Here is a 15,840-nt window from a genome sequence, read left to right on the forward strand (position 1 = left end):
CCTCCCAGCACCCCTCCCTTCCTCTCCTGCCCCTCCATAGAGAGTGAGAGAGGGGACCCCAGACCCCCACCACGCCCCTCTCGCCCTAGACCAGCCCTGTCACCCCGCAGGGTGCCAAAACAGAAACAACCACCCAGCTCAACCCCAGTACCCCGCCGTTCCCGTCTCCTCAAGCCCCAGTCTGAGGCAGTAGAAGTTGGCCACAGCCACCTGAGAGAGATGGGGTACTTTGCCTCGGCAGAGATCCTGGAAGCAGCATGCAACGCCTCTATCCCAGGCCTTACTGGGGTGTCCAACTTCACTGTGTTCCTCTACTGTAACCTGTTTGACATGACGATGGGTCTGTGAACCCGGAGGTTGGTCAGGTGGGATCCGACCTACACGTCACATGTTCTGACGCCGCCTGGTACCTGTATGCAGCCGAGGATGACTTCTTGTGGGTCCACGTCTGCAGCGAGTTCTTCACTCACCAGTTCAACAATACTGTGTGTGCCAACTCCTCCTTTTGGCTGCAGAGAGCACACCAGGTACAGTCCATGATCAAATCCCACTACTGAATGCAAAAGAGTTGGGTTCCCAACTCACTTTTTTAACTTCTCCACAATGTCTAACTACATTCTGCCTGTGATGTTTGCAGGCTGCAGAGATGAAGGACTACCACTACTTCAACCAGTCCAGTATAGGTGACCTGTGTGTGCAGCTGTCAGGGGAGGTGGTGGAGTGCGGGGGCAGCCCAGGGCCTGACGAAGCCTGCCTGGCCCAGCTGGGCACCAGGTCCCTCAGCACCCAGGACATCAGACACTGCTTCCTGCCCAACACTTCTGCTCTGGTCTCAGCCCTGTGTGGCAGCGAGTCCCCTGAGGCCCATCCCTTCCACCCATCCCTTCCGGAGGGCAGCTGGGCTGCAGAGTACTGCTCCAGGCTCCACAACTCCTCCCACCCTGAATCCATAGAAGAAACATGTAACTACAGGAAGTGGAGCCTGCAGCATTTCACCAACGCCACCCTACTGGAGCTCTGTGGCAGTACATCTGTCCTTCTCACTATCACGCATTAGTTTCGCTTCCCCACCCGCCATTTTTAAAAAGACCCGACGGGGCTCATTGCCTGCTTGAATTATGCAGAAACGGGCAGTGTTTAGGTCATGTAATTAATTTTGTTGGAAAGGGGAGAAATTGTGCTTTACAATGGTATTGACATTAGAGTTGATCTGGAAGTATTACGTTTTTGGGGCGCTAAAATAAGGGCAATTGTACGGACCAAGGCGATGTACGAGTTTACGTGAGCTATCTAACAACAACAACCAAATACTTCCTGTTATGTCTTTTTCTGCGATCGCAAAAAGCCAGTGTAGTCTGGCTGTAGTGTTGTGATACTTATTCACTACCAACATCAAGTTGTAAAAGCTCTACCTGATTACTAATGAAAAGCTGTGTAGTAAAGCTGTAGTGTTTTGACTACTTATTTGAATACAACATCAAGTAGTAAAACTCTACATGATTACTACTTGAAACACTGGTTTTCCAACTGAACTCTACTTGTGTATCTTGAGCAGTGCATGAACTACACATTCACTACACAATCCCTACAAGTCCCTACATAGTCACTTCTACAACAAGCATAGGTTTGTATAGTAATTCCATAGTACTTTTTCATGAGGGATTCAACTSTATCAAACACCATAACATATCAGAAAGTCTACAGTAATGTTAGCTAGCTTCCTTTTCACATTATGATGAGTGTTTAGGTCATATATTATGCCTATTGTCCCTCCATCAGTAGATTCATATGGTAGGTAGGCCAACATACCTTAAATTACCTAACTAGCCTCTTGAATGGAGGACTATGGCTATACGTATTAATCCAATAACACAGGCTGGTTTGCTAACCTAGATAGCTAGCAAGACTGGTTCGCACCGGATAGCGAATGTTGGGTTGTTGGATCAAATCAAATGTATTTATATAGCCCTTCTTACATCAGCTGATATATCAAAGTGCTGTACAGAAACCCAGCCTAAAACCCCAAACAGAAAGCATTGCAGGTGTAGAAGCACGGTGGCTAGGAAAAACTCCCTAGAAAGGCCAAAACCTAGGAAGAAACCTAGAGAGGAACCAGGGGTGGCCAGTCCTCTTCTGGCTGTGCCGGGTGGAGATTATAACAGAACATGGCCAAGATGTTCAAATGTTCATAAATGACCAGCATGGTCAAATAATAGTAATCCCAGTGAACGGGTCAGGGTTCCATAGCCGCAGGCAGAACAGTTGAAACTGGAGCAGCAGCACGGCCAGGTGGACTGGGGACAACAAGGAGTCATCATGCCTGGTAGTCCTGAGGCATGGTCCTAGGGCTCAGGTCCTCCGAGAGAGAGAATTAGAGAGAGCATACTTAAATTCACACAGGACAAGACAGGAGAAATACTCCAGATATAACAAACTGACCCTAGCCCCCCGACACAAACTACTGCAGCATAAATACTGGAGGCTGAGACAGGAGGGGTCAGGAGACACTGTGGCCCCATCCGATGATACCCCCGGACAGGGCCAAACAGGCAGGATATAACCCCACCCACTTTGCCAAAGCACAGCCCCCACAACACTAGAGGGATATCTTCAACCACCAACTTACCATCCTGAGACAAGGCCGAGTATAGCCCACAAAGATCTCTGCCACAGCACAACCCAAGGGGGGCGCCAACCCAGACAAGAAGACCACGTCAGTGACTCAACCCACTCAAGTGACGCACCCCTCCTAGGGACGGAATGGAAGAGCACCAGTAAGCCAGTGACTCAGCCCCTGTAATAGGGTTAGAGGCAGAGAATCCCAGTGGAGAGAGGTGAACCGGCCAGGCAGAGACAGCAAGGGCGGTTCGTTGCTCCAGTGCCTTTCCGTTCACCTTCCGTTCAACTCCTGGGCCAGACTACACTCAATCATAGGACCTACTGAAGAGTTGAGTCTTCAATAAAGACTTAAAGGTTGAGACAGAGTCTGCTTCTCTCACATGGGTAGGCAGACCATTCCATAAAAATGGAGCTCTATAGGAGAAAGCCCTGCCTCCAGCTGTTTGCTTAGAAATTCTAGGGACAATTAGGAGGCCTGCGTCTTGTGACCGTAGCGTCCGTGTAGGTATGTACGGCAGGACCAAATCGGAAAGATAGGTAAAAGCAAGCCCATGTAATGCTTTGTAGGTTAGCAGTAAAACCTTGAAATCAGCCCTTGCCTTAACAGGAAGCCAGTGTAGGGAGGCTAGCACTGGAGTAATATGATCAAATTTTTTGGTTCTAGTCAGGATTCTAGCAGCCGTATTTAGCACTAACTGACGTTTATTTAGTGCTTTATCCGGGTAGCCGGAAAGTAGAGCATCGCAGTAGTCTAACCTAAAAGTAACAAAAGCATGGATACATTTTTCTGCATCATTTTTGGACAGAAAATTGATGATTTTTGCAATGTTACGTAAATGGAAAAAAGCTGTCCTTGAAACAGTCTTGATATGTTCATCAAAAGAGAGATCAGGGTCCAGAGTAACGCCGAGGTCCTTCACAGTTTTATTTGAGACGACTGTACAACCATCAAGATTAATTGTCAGATTCAACAGAAGAACTCTTTGTTTCTTGGGACCTAGAACAAGCATCTCTGTTTTGTCCGAGTTTAAAAGTAGAAAGTCTGCAGCCATCCACTTCCTTATGTCTGAAACACAGGCTTCCAGCGAGGGCAATTTTGGGGCTTCACCATGTTTCATTGAAATGTACAGCTGTGTGTCATCCGCATAGCAGTGAAAGTTAACATTATGTTTTCGAATGACATCCCCAAGAGGTAAAATATATAGTGAAAACAATAGTGGTTCTAAAACGGAACCTTGAGGAATACCGAAATTTACAGTTGACTTGTCAGAGGACAAACCATTCACAGAGACAAACTGATATCTTTCCGACAGATAAGATCTGAACCAGGCCAGAACTTGTCCGTGTAGACCAATTTGGGTTTCCAATCTCTCCAAAAGAATGTGGTGATTGATGGTATCAAAAGCAGCACTATGGTCTAGGAGCACGAGGACAGATGCAGAGCCTCGGTCTGACGCCATTAAAAGGTCATTTACCACCTTCACAAGTGCAGTCTCAGTGCTATGATGGGGTCTAAAACCAGACTGAAGCATTTCGTATACATTGTTTGTCTTCAGGAAGGCAGTGAGTTGCTGCGCAATAGCTTTTTCAAAAAGTTTTGAGAGGAATGGGAGATTCGATATAGGCCAATAGTTCTTTATATTTTCTAGGTCAAGGTTTGGCTTTTTCAAGAGAGGCTTTATTACTGCCACTTTTAGTGAGTTTGGTACACATCCGGTGGATAGAGAGCCGTTCATTATGTTCAACATAGAAGGGCCAAGCACAGGAAGCAGCTCTTTCAGTAGTTTAGTTGGAATCGGGTCCAGTATGCAGCTTGAAGGTTTAGAGGCCATGATTATGTTCATCATTGTGCCAAGAGATATAGTACTAAAACACTTAATTGTCTCCCTTGATCATAGGTCCTGGCAGAGTTGTGCAGAGTCAAGGACAACTGAGCTTTGGAGGAATACGCAGATTTAAAGAGGATTCCGTAATTTGCTTTCTAATGATCATGATCTTTTCTTCAAAGAAGTTCATACATTTATCACTGCTGAAGTGAAAGCCATCCTCTCTTGGGGAATGCTGCTTTTTAGTTAGCATTGCGACAGTATCAAAAATAAATCTTGTGTTTGTTCTTATTTTCTTCAATTAAGTTGGAAAAATAGGATGATCGAGCAGCAGTGAGGGCTCTTTGATACTGCACGGTACTGTCTTTCCAAGCTAGTCGGAAGACTTCCAGTTTGGTGTGGCGCCATTTCCGTTCCAATTTTCTGGAAGCTTGCTTCAGAGCTCGGGTTTTTCTGTATACCAGGGAGCTAGTTTCTTATGAGAAWTMTTTTTTGTTTTTAGTTTTTAGGGGTGCAACTGCATCTAGGGTATTGCGCAAGGTTAAATTGAGTTCCTCAGTTAGGTGGTTAACTGATTTTTGTCCTCTGACATCCTTGGGTAGGCAGAGGGAGTTTGGAAGGGCATCAAGGAATCTTTGGGTTGTCTGAGAATTTATAGCACTACCTTTGATGCTCCTTGGTTGGGGTCRGTGGTAGTGGCAGACTCCACTAAGCTGGCAGGCTGGCTAACAGCCTGCTGCCTGGCCTGCATCCTTATTTCATTGTGGAGCTAGGGGAGTTAGAGCCCTGTCTATGTTCTAGATAAGATGAGAGCACCCCTCCAGCTAGGATGGAGTCCGTCACTCCTCAACAGGCCAGGCTTGGTCCTGTTTGTGGGTGAGTCCCAGAAAGAGGGCCAATGTATCTACAAATTCTATCTTTTGGGAGGGYCAGAAAACAGTTTAACCAGCGATTGAGTTGTGAGACTCTGCTGTAGAGTTCATCATTCCCACTAACTGGGAGAGGGCCAGAGACAATTACTCGATGCCGACACATCTTTCTAGCTGATTTACATGCTGAAGCTGTTGCGCTTGGTGACCTCTGACTGTTTCATCCTAACATCGTTGGTGCCGACGTGGATAACAATATCCCTATACTCGCCAGTTTTTGCTTTAGCCAGCACCATCTTCAGATTAGCTTTAATGTCGGTAGCCCTGCCCCCTGGTAAACAGTGTATGGTCGCTACTGATTCGTTTTAAGTCTAATACTGCAAGTAATGGAGTCGCCAATGACTAGGGTTTTCAATTTGTCAGAGCTAATGGTGGGAGGCTTCGGTGTCTCAGACCCCGTAACGGGAGGAGTAGAGACCAGAGAAGGCTCGGCCTCTGACTCGCTGCTTAATGGGGAGAACCGGTTGAAAGTTTGTCGGCTGAATGAGCGACACCGGTTGAGCATTCCTACAGCATTTCCCTCCAGAAGCCATTTCCCTCCAGAAGCGATGGGATTTATACTACTATCTGTACTTACTGGTGACACAGACGCTGTTTCATCCTTTCCTACACTGAAATTACTCTTGCCTAACGATTGCGCCTGAAGCTGGGCTTGCAGCACAGCTATCCTCCCCGTAAGGCGATCGTTCTCCTGTATATTATGAGTACAGCGACTGCAATTATAAGGCATCATGTTAATGTTACWACTTAGCTTCGGCTGTTGGAGGTCCTGGCGAACCATGTCCAGATAAAGCGTCCGGAGTGAAAAAGTTGAATGAAAAAAAGTTGAGTGGGGGGGAAAACTAAAAATATAAACTGTAATTAAAAAGTAAAAACCGTAAAGTTGTCAGGTAGCAAAGTAAGGTTAGCAACAAAACGCACAGCAGCACGTAAACAAGTCTACAAGTTGTGACCGGAAATGACACGTTCACGTTGGTTTGATAGGTTTAACACTAAACAAATGGGATATTTCATTTAACATTCTAGAACACAACTGATCGGGGGGCGCGCTGAACGTAACCACTGCCAGTAGTCCAACCAGTCGCAAGATGGAGGTATTATTCCTAAAGGTTTTAGCTAAACTTTTATTTGAGTCGACCACTGACCAATGTTCGGTGGAAGATTAAAACACTTTTCAAATTTTATTTTCAATCTATCTACTAACAGGGTTGCAATTGTATTTAGCCTTGGATCAGACAAGCCAAGGAAAGTGACCAGATTGAAAAGTATAATAATGTCGTTGATTGGCTGAGTAGGCTGGCGTAAATAAGCTATAGTTTGCACCAATGGTGCGACCTGCATGTCACGCGGTAGGCTATTCAACAGCGTGTGCATGATTACACGCGCCATCCTTTTGCAGCCATTAAATGGCAGTGAGCACCAATATACTTCAACAGAGCCAGGTGGGTTTTCCATCCTCACTTGTCTGGGCAAAGACAATTTAAAAGGCTGGGGTGGAAGGGTTTGCTTCGTTTGAGTTCTTCTTGAAAGGCTCCTCAGCTCAGAGCTTTTGAAAACGAATTTGAAGTGGTGCACATCACTGCTTGTTTTAGGGTTGTGAGTGAGGGCCCTATTATTTTAAACCTAAACCATAATGTTATGCATATAGGCTATATCATGATGCATATCTGATGCTCATCAAAATGAAAACATCTGGTCTTTGCACCCCCCCTAAAAAACAATTATTAACACTGTGCAGACAATATTTGTTATAGATTATTCCAGCAGATGGCGCTATACTACTGTGTATATTACTCTTGAGCAGTAGGTGTGTCCAAATCCTGTGCATTTCTCCTTGTCCTCGTTCGCCATGACGTATTTCCTGAGGGGCTATGTGATGTGGACCCCTCAGCTGTTTTGAGAGGTTTCATACAATCATGTTTTTTTTAAACAATTAACAATGTAGTATGGTAGTTGTAAGACTATATTCGATGAATTAGTATATCGAAGAAGACAGGGGATCATGCGTAATGTAAACGGGAACTGGTAAGCCTACAGAATAAACCCTCCTAAGGCATTGGAAAGTTTCCTGATAATTGAGGCGCTCATGGGGAGTTTTGTACTGGTGTACCTTCGTTCCTGGAAGAGGCCAGACTAGTTGCTTAGTGTGAGGAGTGTGCTTTGCCTGTCATCGGTACTGCCTTGTCCCTATCAACGGAGACACTCGGGCTGTAACTGTCTGTGTCTGCCAAAAGGGCATTACGAGCCTGGCTGTAACGTTAGCTGAAACATGACGCCGTCGACGTAGATCCCGGTTGTTGTTGTTCTGTGGAGTGGATTTGTTTTAAATTATATTCCGATTACCGTCCAAATCGGAAAAACCAGAGAAACAGGCTGGGATTAGACACGGGAAAAATTGTGTGAAAGAGCGCGTGSTCTGAGCGCCGCAGAAACGCAGTAGGCTACATTGTATCAAGTAGTTGTAGCTGAGAACGCGACACAGTGTTACTTTACTGAAATACCAGCGGGAGACGATTCAGGAACGTCTTGTATTCGAAGTTTATCGCCCAGCTGTATGCAGTTGTCAAGGATATTTGTGGTAAGTTGTCGTTTTTTTAAATAGCAATAATACGCCATTTCTGCTATGAACCACAATTGTTGTCATAAAATATAATGAAACTTGAATGGTTTAGTGAAACGTGGGATAACTTTTTGAGACACGAGCAGAAGTTTTATTTTATAGCCTAACTGGGCATGTTGACTCACTGGTATAACTGCCAAAAGAGGAGATATTCACTGTTTTGCGACCAACATTAAGAAAGACGTCTTGAAATACTTTTTGATTTGAATTGTAGCTTGGCTCCTWATGATTTGAAGAAGGATCTATTCGGTGGAGAAAACGCCATTACTGTAGCTTTGCTACTGTATATGAGTAATAATTTTACATGGTAATGTAATACTTATGGCAGGGAATATTCATTATCTGCAAGCAACATACAGTGGAGTGTTAGAGGAGCTCAAGACAAGAAGACAGGATATTGTAGTATGCTGTAAATGTTCAAACCTTAGGACCTGGATATTCTTTGTGGATTGTGATACAAATGTATTGTCTTCATCACGTATTCAAGGGATTATCACCTTTAAGTGCCCCTATCATGTCTCCGTGTTAGAGTGTGTGTCAGAGCACAGCAGTCCTCTCCCGGAGTTCAAATTTGCCTATGGGGAAAATGCAAATTGTGCAAATTACCACTGGGCTCTGTGAAAGTTTGTTCCTGTTTGAGATTTCTTGATTTCTTGACTTTCTAGCCATTGTTCAACTCCTGAACCAGTGGCCATGTTTTGATTGCTAGTAGGGAGACCTGACACCTCTGMCAGGGGAAAATGCTGAAGGATTCTAACCTTGGGCACTGCTCTGTGGTTTGCCAATGTTATCTCCTGTCAAGGGCAATAGCAGCATCACCACCCCCATCTGCAGTTTGACTTACACTTTGTGAAATTATCACCCAAGAATGTAATGTGTTTTCCATTTGGCCTTTGGGTTACCCTTTTAGATAATTTCAAGCAGAGTTATGAAATGTATGACTACTTGGTGATTTTGATTCACATCTATCTGTTAACACTTGTGCAGCTTTATAAGATTTGCTGCCAAACTTTGACGTATGGTATCATTTACTCTGCTAACACTTATGAGCACTGGCAGCAAAATGGCTGGTTTCCCAGTTTCTCCTGCGAGCAGTAAAGTAGTTGAGCTTTTGTTATTCCACGGTGTATGGTTTTTATACTGACATTAAACTCCGGCTGAACGGTTGAGTGCCCAGATGAGGTCACTAGGGGTGTGTGTACTTTGAGCCATGCATGTCTGTGAACGTTAAAGGGAGGCTTGGGGAAGGTGCACACCTCTGTCTGTGTGTGCTGCCTCCGCATCAGATCGGACTGCATCAGAATCACAACAACAACATTAGTCTGAAGCGCAAAGGTGAGCTGCATATCTTACAGCTTTTTCCCCTTGAAAGTGTTATGCTCTAAAGACTGTAGTTTTCTTTGGGGCATTCAGAGAAAACCCAGTGAGTTTAATCAAATTTTCATCCAGATAAGTATTTTGTCTTGTTTGCAGCCTCTTAAATTGGAATGTTTTGGTCTCTGAGCTCGACAAACAAGTTGTTTTGCCAGAAGCTAATTACCACTCTGACCATGTGGTTTAGCAGGTTTTAAACCAATGCTTGATCTGGACCTCTGCATTGTGTCTTTAGCATTGCAAATAATTCTGTAAGTGGATCATAAATCTTTGGTGTGCKCGAATAAATAAATTAACCGTAGAGAATCAGACTGATTCGTGCTCATCTCAGAGGAACGGTCTGACTTTACAGACTGTCTAACTTTGTGTTTGCTGCTCTGATAGCACTGGCTGCAGTTGGCAGAGCAAACTCCTCTCCTCTCATAGTTGTGGCAGCACCGCAGTTCTTCTTCCCTGCAGGGTTCCACATGCACTGAGGTTAAGGGAACAATGGGCCAAATAGTGTATCTGGGRGTGATATAATGGCTTTCGTGTGGCTTAAATGTTTCTCATTTCTGAGCTAAGGCTTTTTCATTTTTTTGCCAGGCATTTTTTTTCTCTCAACCTTTTCTGTGAAACTAGTAATGTCAATCGTCATTGTGGGATAATTGGAATGTCAGTTTCTTGTTTCTTGAGCTGTCAATCCGGGCATATTCCTGCTATTGTAACAGTGAGGTTCTTTCTGCCATTTATAGTTAAAGTTAAGATTGCATTGTATTTGGTGGCTTTGGCCAAGTGTTCTGTCAGAATAATACATCCGTTCTGAAAGCTGAAGTTGTTCCACCTGAGTCTTCATACTGGTACTTTTTGTGGAGTTGTTTTTTAATTGTTTAGTGATGAAAAGATTCATCACCCCCTCTAAAATATAATCATGTTGCCGGCCAGTACGACAGCAGAACAAGGCATTATATAAAGTGGAAATGTTGCTGCTTGTTAGGTGGGTATGTTTTGTCGGGTCTATTGTAACAGCTGTAACAGAACACACTGCCTGGAGCACTGCACAGGGATTTGACGGCCACTCTGCCAATGGATTTCACAATTCCTAGTGACTAGTAGTATTTCAACTAGGTCTTTGAAAAGTTCTCATTGAAGGAAATAACCTGGAATGCATCACATTCCGCCGGATAACATCCGGCGCCGAAACGAGATGGCCGCCTCGCTTCGCGTTCCTTGGAAAATATGCAGTATTTTGTTTTTTTATGTGTTATTTCTTACATCGGTACCCCAGGTAATCTTAGGTTTCATTACATACAGTCGGGAGGAACTACTGAATATACGATTAACGTCAACTCATCATCGTTCCTACCAGGAATATGACTTTCCCGAAACGGATCCAGTGTTTTGCCTTCCACCCAATACAATGGATCTGATCCGCAGCCGGCGACACCTGTGCGACGCCGTAAAAGGGGCAAACGAGGCGGTCTCCTGGCCAGGCTTCGGAGACGGGCACATCGCGCTCCACTCCTAGCATACTACTCGCCAATGTCCAGTCTCTTGACAATAAGGTTGATGAATCCGAGCACGGGTAGCATTCCAGAGAGACATCAGGGATTGCAACGTGCTCTGCTTCACGGAAACATGGCTAATCAAGAGACGCAACGGAGTCGGTGCAGCCAGCTGGTTTCTTCATGCATCGCGCCGACAGAAACAAACATCTTTCTGGTAAGAAGAGGGGCGGGGGGTATGCCTTATGATAACGAGACGTGGTGTGATCATCATAACAACACACAGGAACTCAAGTCATTCTGTTCACCTGATCTAGAACTCCTCACAATCAAATGTCGACCGCATTATCTACCAAGGGAATTCTCTTCGGTCATAATCACAGCCGTATATATTCCCCCCAAGCAGACACATCGATGGCCCTGAACGAACTTTATCTGACTCTTTGTAAACTGGAAACCACACACCCTGAGGCTGCATTCATCGTAGCTGGGGATTTTAACAAGGCTAATCTAAAAACAAAACCCCTAAATTCTATCAGCATATCGATTGTGCTACCAGGGTGGAAAAACCCTAGATCATTGTTATACTAATTTCCGCGACGCATATAAGGCCCTCCCCCGCCCCCTTTCGGAAAAGCTGACCACGACTCCATTTTGTTGATTCCAGCCTACAAACAGAAACTAAAACAACAAGCTCCGCGCTCAGGTCTGTTCAACGCTGGTCCGACCAACTGATTCCACGCTTCAAGACTGCTTCGATCACGCGGATTGGAATATGTTCCGCATTGCGTCCAACAACAATATTGACGAATATGCTGATTCGTGAGCGAGTTCATTAGGAAGTGCATTGACGATTGTCGTACCCACAGCAACGATTAAAACATTCCCAAACCAGAAACCGTGGATTGACGGCAGCATTCGCGTGAAACTGGAAGCGCGAACCACTGCTTTTAACCAGGGCAAGGTGACCGGAAGCATGACCGAATACAAACAGTGTAGCTATTCTCTCCGCAAGGCAATCAAACAGGCTAAGTCCCAGTACAGAGACAAAATCGAGTCGCAATTCAACAGCTCAGACACAAGAGGTATGTGGCAGGGTCTACAGTCAATCACGGATTACAAAAAGAAAACCAGCCCCGTCGCGGACCAGGATGTCTTGCTCCCAGACAGGCTAAACAACTTTTTTGCCCGCTTTGAGGACAATACAGTGCCACTGACACGGCCCCCTACCAAAACCTGCGGGCTCTCCTTCACTGCAGCCGAGGTGAGTAAAACATTTAAACGTGTTAACCCTCGCAAGGCTGCAGGCCCAGACGGCCTTCCCAGCCGCGTCCTCAGAGCATGCGCAGACCAGCTGGCTGGTGTGTTTACGGACATATTCAATCAATCCTTATCCCAGTCTGCTGTTCCCACATGCTTCAAGAGGGCCACCATTGTTCCTGTTCCCAAGAAAGCTAAGGTAACTGAGCTAAACGACTACCGCCCCGTAGCACTCACTTCCGTCATCATGAAGTGCTTTGAGAGACTAGTCAAGGACCATATCACCTCCACCCTACCGACACCCTAGACCCACTCCAATTTGCTTACCGACCCAAGAGTCCACAGACGACGCAATCGCAACCACACTGCACACTGCCCTAAACCATCTGGACAAGAGGAATACCCATGTGAGAATGCTGTTCATCGATTACAGCTCAGCATTTAACACCATAGTACCTCCAAACTCGTCATCAAGCTCGAGACCCTGGGTCTCGACCCCGCCCTGTGCAACTGGGTCCTGGACTTCCTGACGGGCCGCCCCCAGGTGGTGAGGGTAGGTAACAACATCTCCACCCCGCTGATCCTCAAACTGGGGCCCCACAAGGGTGCGTTCGAGCCCTCTCCTGTACTCCCTGTTCACCACGAATGCGTGGCCATGCACGCCTCCAACTCAATCATCAAGTTTGCGGATGACACTACAGTGGTAGGCTTGATTCAACAACGACGAGACGGCCTACAGGGAGGAGAGTGAGGGCCCTCGGAGTGTGGTGTCAGGAAAATAACCTCACAACTCAACGTCAACAAAACAAAGGAGATGATTGTGGACTTCAGGAAACAGCAGAGGAGCACCCCCCTATCCACATCGACGGGTCAGTAGTGGAGAAGGTGGAAAGTTTTAAGTTCCTCGGTGTACACATCACGGACAAACTGAATTGGTCCACCCACACAGACAGCGTTCGTGAAGAAGGCGCAGCAGCGCCTCTTCAACCTCAGGAGGCTGAAGAAATTCGGCTTGTCACCAAAAGCACTCACAAACTTCTACAGATGCACAATCGAGAGCATCCTGTCGGGCTGTATCACCACCTGGTACGGCAACTGCTCCGCCCACAACCGTAAGGCTCTCCAGAGGGTAGTGAGGTCTGCAGAACGCACCACCGGGGGCAAACTACCTGCCCTCCAGGACACCTACACCACCCGATGTCACAGGAAGGCCACAAAATCATCAAGGACAACAACCACCCAAGCCACTGCCTGTTCACCCCGCTATCATCCAGAAGGCGAGTGGTCAGTACAGGTGCACAAAGCAGGGACCGAGAGACTGAAAAACAGCTTCTATCTCAAGGCCATCAGACTGTTAAACAGCCACCACTAACATTTAGCGGCCGCTGCCAACATACTGACTCAACTCCAGCCACTTAAAAATGGGAATTGATGGAAATTATGTAAAAATGTACCACTAGCCACTTAAACAATGCCACTTAATATAATGTTTACATACCCTACATTACCCATCTCATATGTATATACTGTACTCTATATCATCTACTGCATCTTGCCATCTTTAGTAATACATGTACCACTAGCCACTTTAAACTATGCCACTTAATATAATGTTTACATACCCTACAGTACTCATCTCATATGTATATACAACTCTCTATACCATTACTGATCTTGCCTATGCCGTTCTGTACCACCACTCATTCAATATCTTTATGTACATATTCTTTATCCCTTTACACTTGTGTGTGTATAAGGTAGTAGTTGTGGAATTGTTAGGTTAGATTACTTGTTGGTTAATTACTGCATTGTCGGAACTAGAAGCACAAGCATTTCGCTACACTCGCATTAACATCTGCTAACATGTGTATGTGACTAATAAAATTTGATTTGATTTGATGTTTATTCAGAATTTTTTTGTCTTGTTTGTTGCCTCTTAAACTGTAAAGTTTTGGTCGCTGTTGAGCTCAATAACAAGTTGTTTTGCCAGAAGCTAAAATCACTCTGACCATGGGGTTGAGCAGGTTAAGACAATGCTTAATCTGGACCTCCGCATTGGAGGTCGACCGATTTTATGATTTTTCAACGCCGATACCAATTATTGGAGGACCAAAAAAAGCCAATACCGATTAAAAAGTATTTAGTCAGCCACCAATTGTGCATGTTCTCCCACTTAAAGAGATGAGAGGCCTCATTTTCATCGTAGGTACACTTCAACTATGACAGACAAAATGAGAAAAAAAAATGCAGACAATCACATTGGGATTTTAATGAATTTATTTGCAAATTATGGTGGAAATATAGTATTGGTCACCTACAAACAAGCAAAATTTCTGGCTCTCACAGACCTGTAACTTCTCTTTAAGAGGCTCCTCTGTCCTCCACTCGTTACCTGTGTTAATGGCACCTGTTTGAACTTGTTATCAGTATAAAAGACACCCGTCCACAACCTCAAACAGTCACACTCCAAACTCCACTATGGCCCGACCAAAGACCTGTCAAAGGACACCAGAAACAAAATTGTTAGACCTGCACCAGGCTGGGAAGACTGAATCTGCAATAGGTAAGCAGCTTGGTTTGAAGAAATCAACTGTGGGAGCAATTATTAGGAAACGAAGACATACAAGACCACTGATAATCTCCCTCGATCTGGGGCTCCACGCAAGAACTCACCCCGTGGGTCAAAATGATCACAAGAACGTGAGCAAAAATCCCAGAACCACACGGGGGACCTAGTGAATGACCTGCAGAGAAGCTGGACAAAGTAACAAGCCTACACGGTAACACACTACGCCGCCAGGGACTCCAAATCCTGCAGTGCCAGACGTGTCCCCTGCTTAAGCCAGTACATGTCCAGGCCCGTCTGAAGTTTGCTAGAGAGCATTTGGATGATCCAGAAGAAGATTGGGAGAATGTCAGATGAAACCAAAATAGAACTTTTTGGTAAAACGCAACTCGTCGGGTTTGGAGGACAAAGAATGCTGAGTTGCATCCAAAGAACACCATACCTACTGTGAAGCATGGGGTGGAAACATCATGCTTTGGGGCTGTTTTTCTGCAAAGGGACCAGGACGACTGATCCGTGTAAAGGAAAGAATGAATGGGGCCATGTATCGTGAGATTTTGAGTGAAAACTTCCTCCATCAGCAAGGGCATTGAAGATGAAACGTGGCTGGGTCTTTCAGCATGACAATGATCCCAAACAACACCGCCCGGGCAACGAAGTGTGGCTTCGTAAGAAGCATTTCAAGGGCCTGGAGTGGCCTAGCCAGTCTCCAGATCTCAACCCATAGAAAATCTTTGGATGGGAGTTGAAAGTCCGTGTTGCCCAGCAACAGCCCCAAAACATCACTGCTCTAGAGGAGATCTGCATGGAGGAATGGGCCAAAATACCAGCAACAGTGTGTGAACCTTGTGAAGACTTACAGAAAACGTTTGACCTCTGTCATTGCCAACAAAGGGTATATAACAAAGTATTGAGATAAACTTTTGTTATTGACCAAATACTTATTTTCCACCATAATTTGCAAATAAATTCATAAAAAATCCTACACTGTGATTTTCTGGACTTTCTTTTTCTTATTTTGTCTGTCATAGTTGAAGTGTACCTATGATGAAAATTACAGGCCTCATATTTTTACGTGGGAGAACTTGCACAATTGGTGGCTGACTAAATACTTTTTTGCCCCACTGTATATATTATATATTTGTAATAATGACAATTACAA

At 45.2% G+C, this 15,840-nt stretch overlaps 1 protein-coding gene across 2 annotated transcripts in view; it reads left to right on the forward strand.

Moving 5' to 3' along the window:
- The first annotated feature begins 7,500 nt into the window (after positions 1-7,500).
- Positions 7,501-15,840, forward strand: part of LOC111969435 (furin-1) — a 98,093-nt gene continuing 89,753 nt past the window's right edge. Inside the window, exon 1 of one of the 2 annotated variants that reach the window (XM_023995587.2) lies at positions 7,501-7,952. The gene's annotated coding sequence lies outside the window, so the exon portion shown is untranslated. Of the gene's footprint in view, positions 7,953-9,242; positions 9,330-15,840 lie in introns of those variants that run through there. The other variant, XM_023995586.2, reaches the window with a different exon arrangement.

The sequence above is a fragment of the Salvelinus sp. IW2-2015 genome, linkage group LG10 (genome assembly GCF_002910315.2).
Source record: "Salvelinus sp. IW2-2015 linkage group LG10, ASM291031v2, whole genome shotgun sequence".
In the NCBI taxonomy this organism is placed as follows: Eukaryota; Metazoa; Chordata; class Actinopteri; order Salmoniformes; family Salmonidae; genus Salvelinus; species Salvelinus sp. IW2-2015.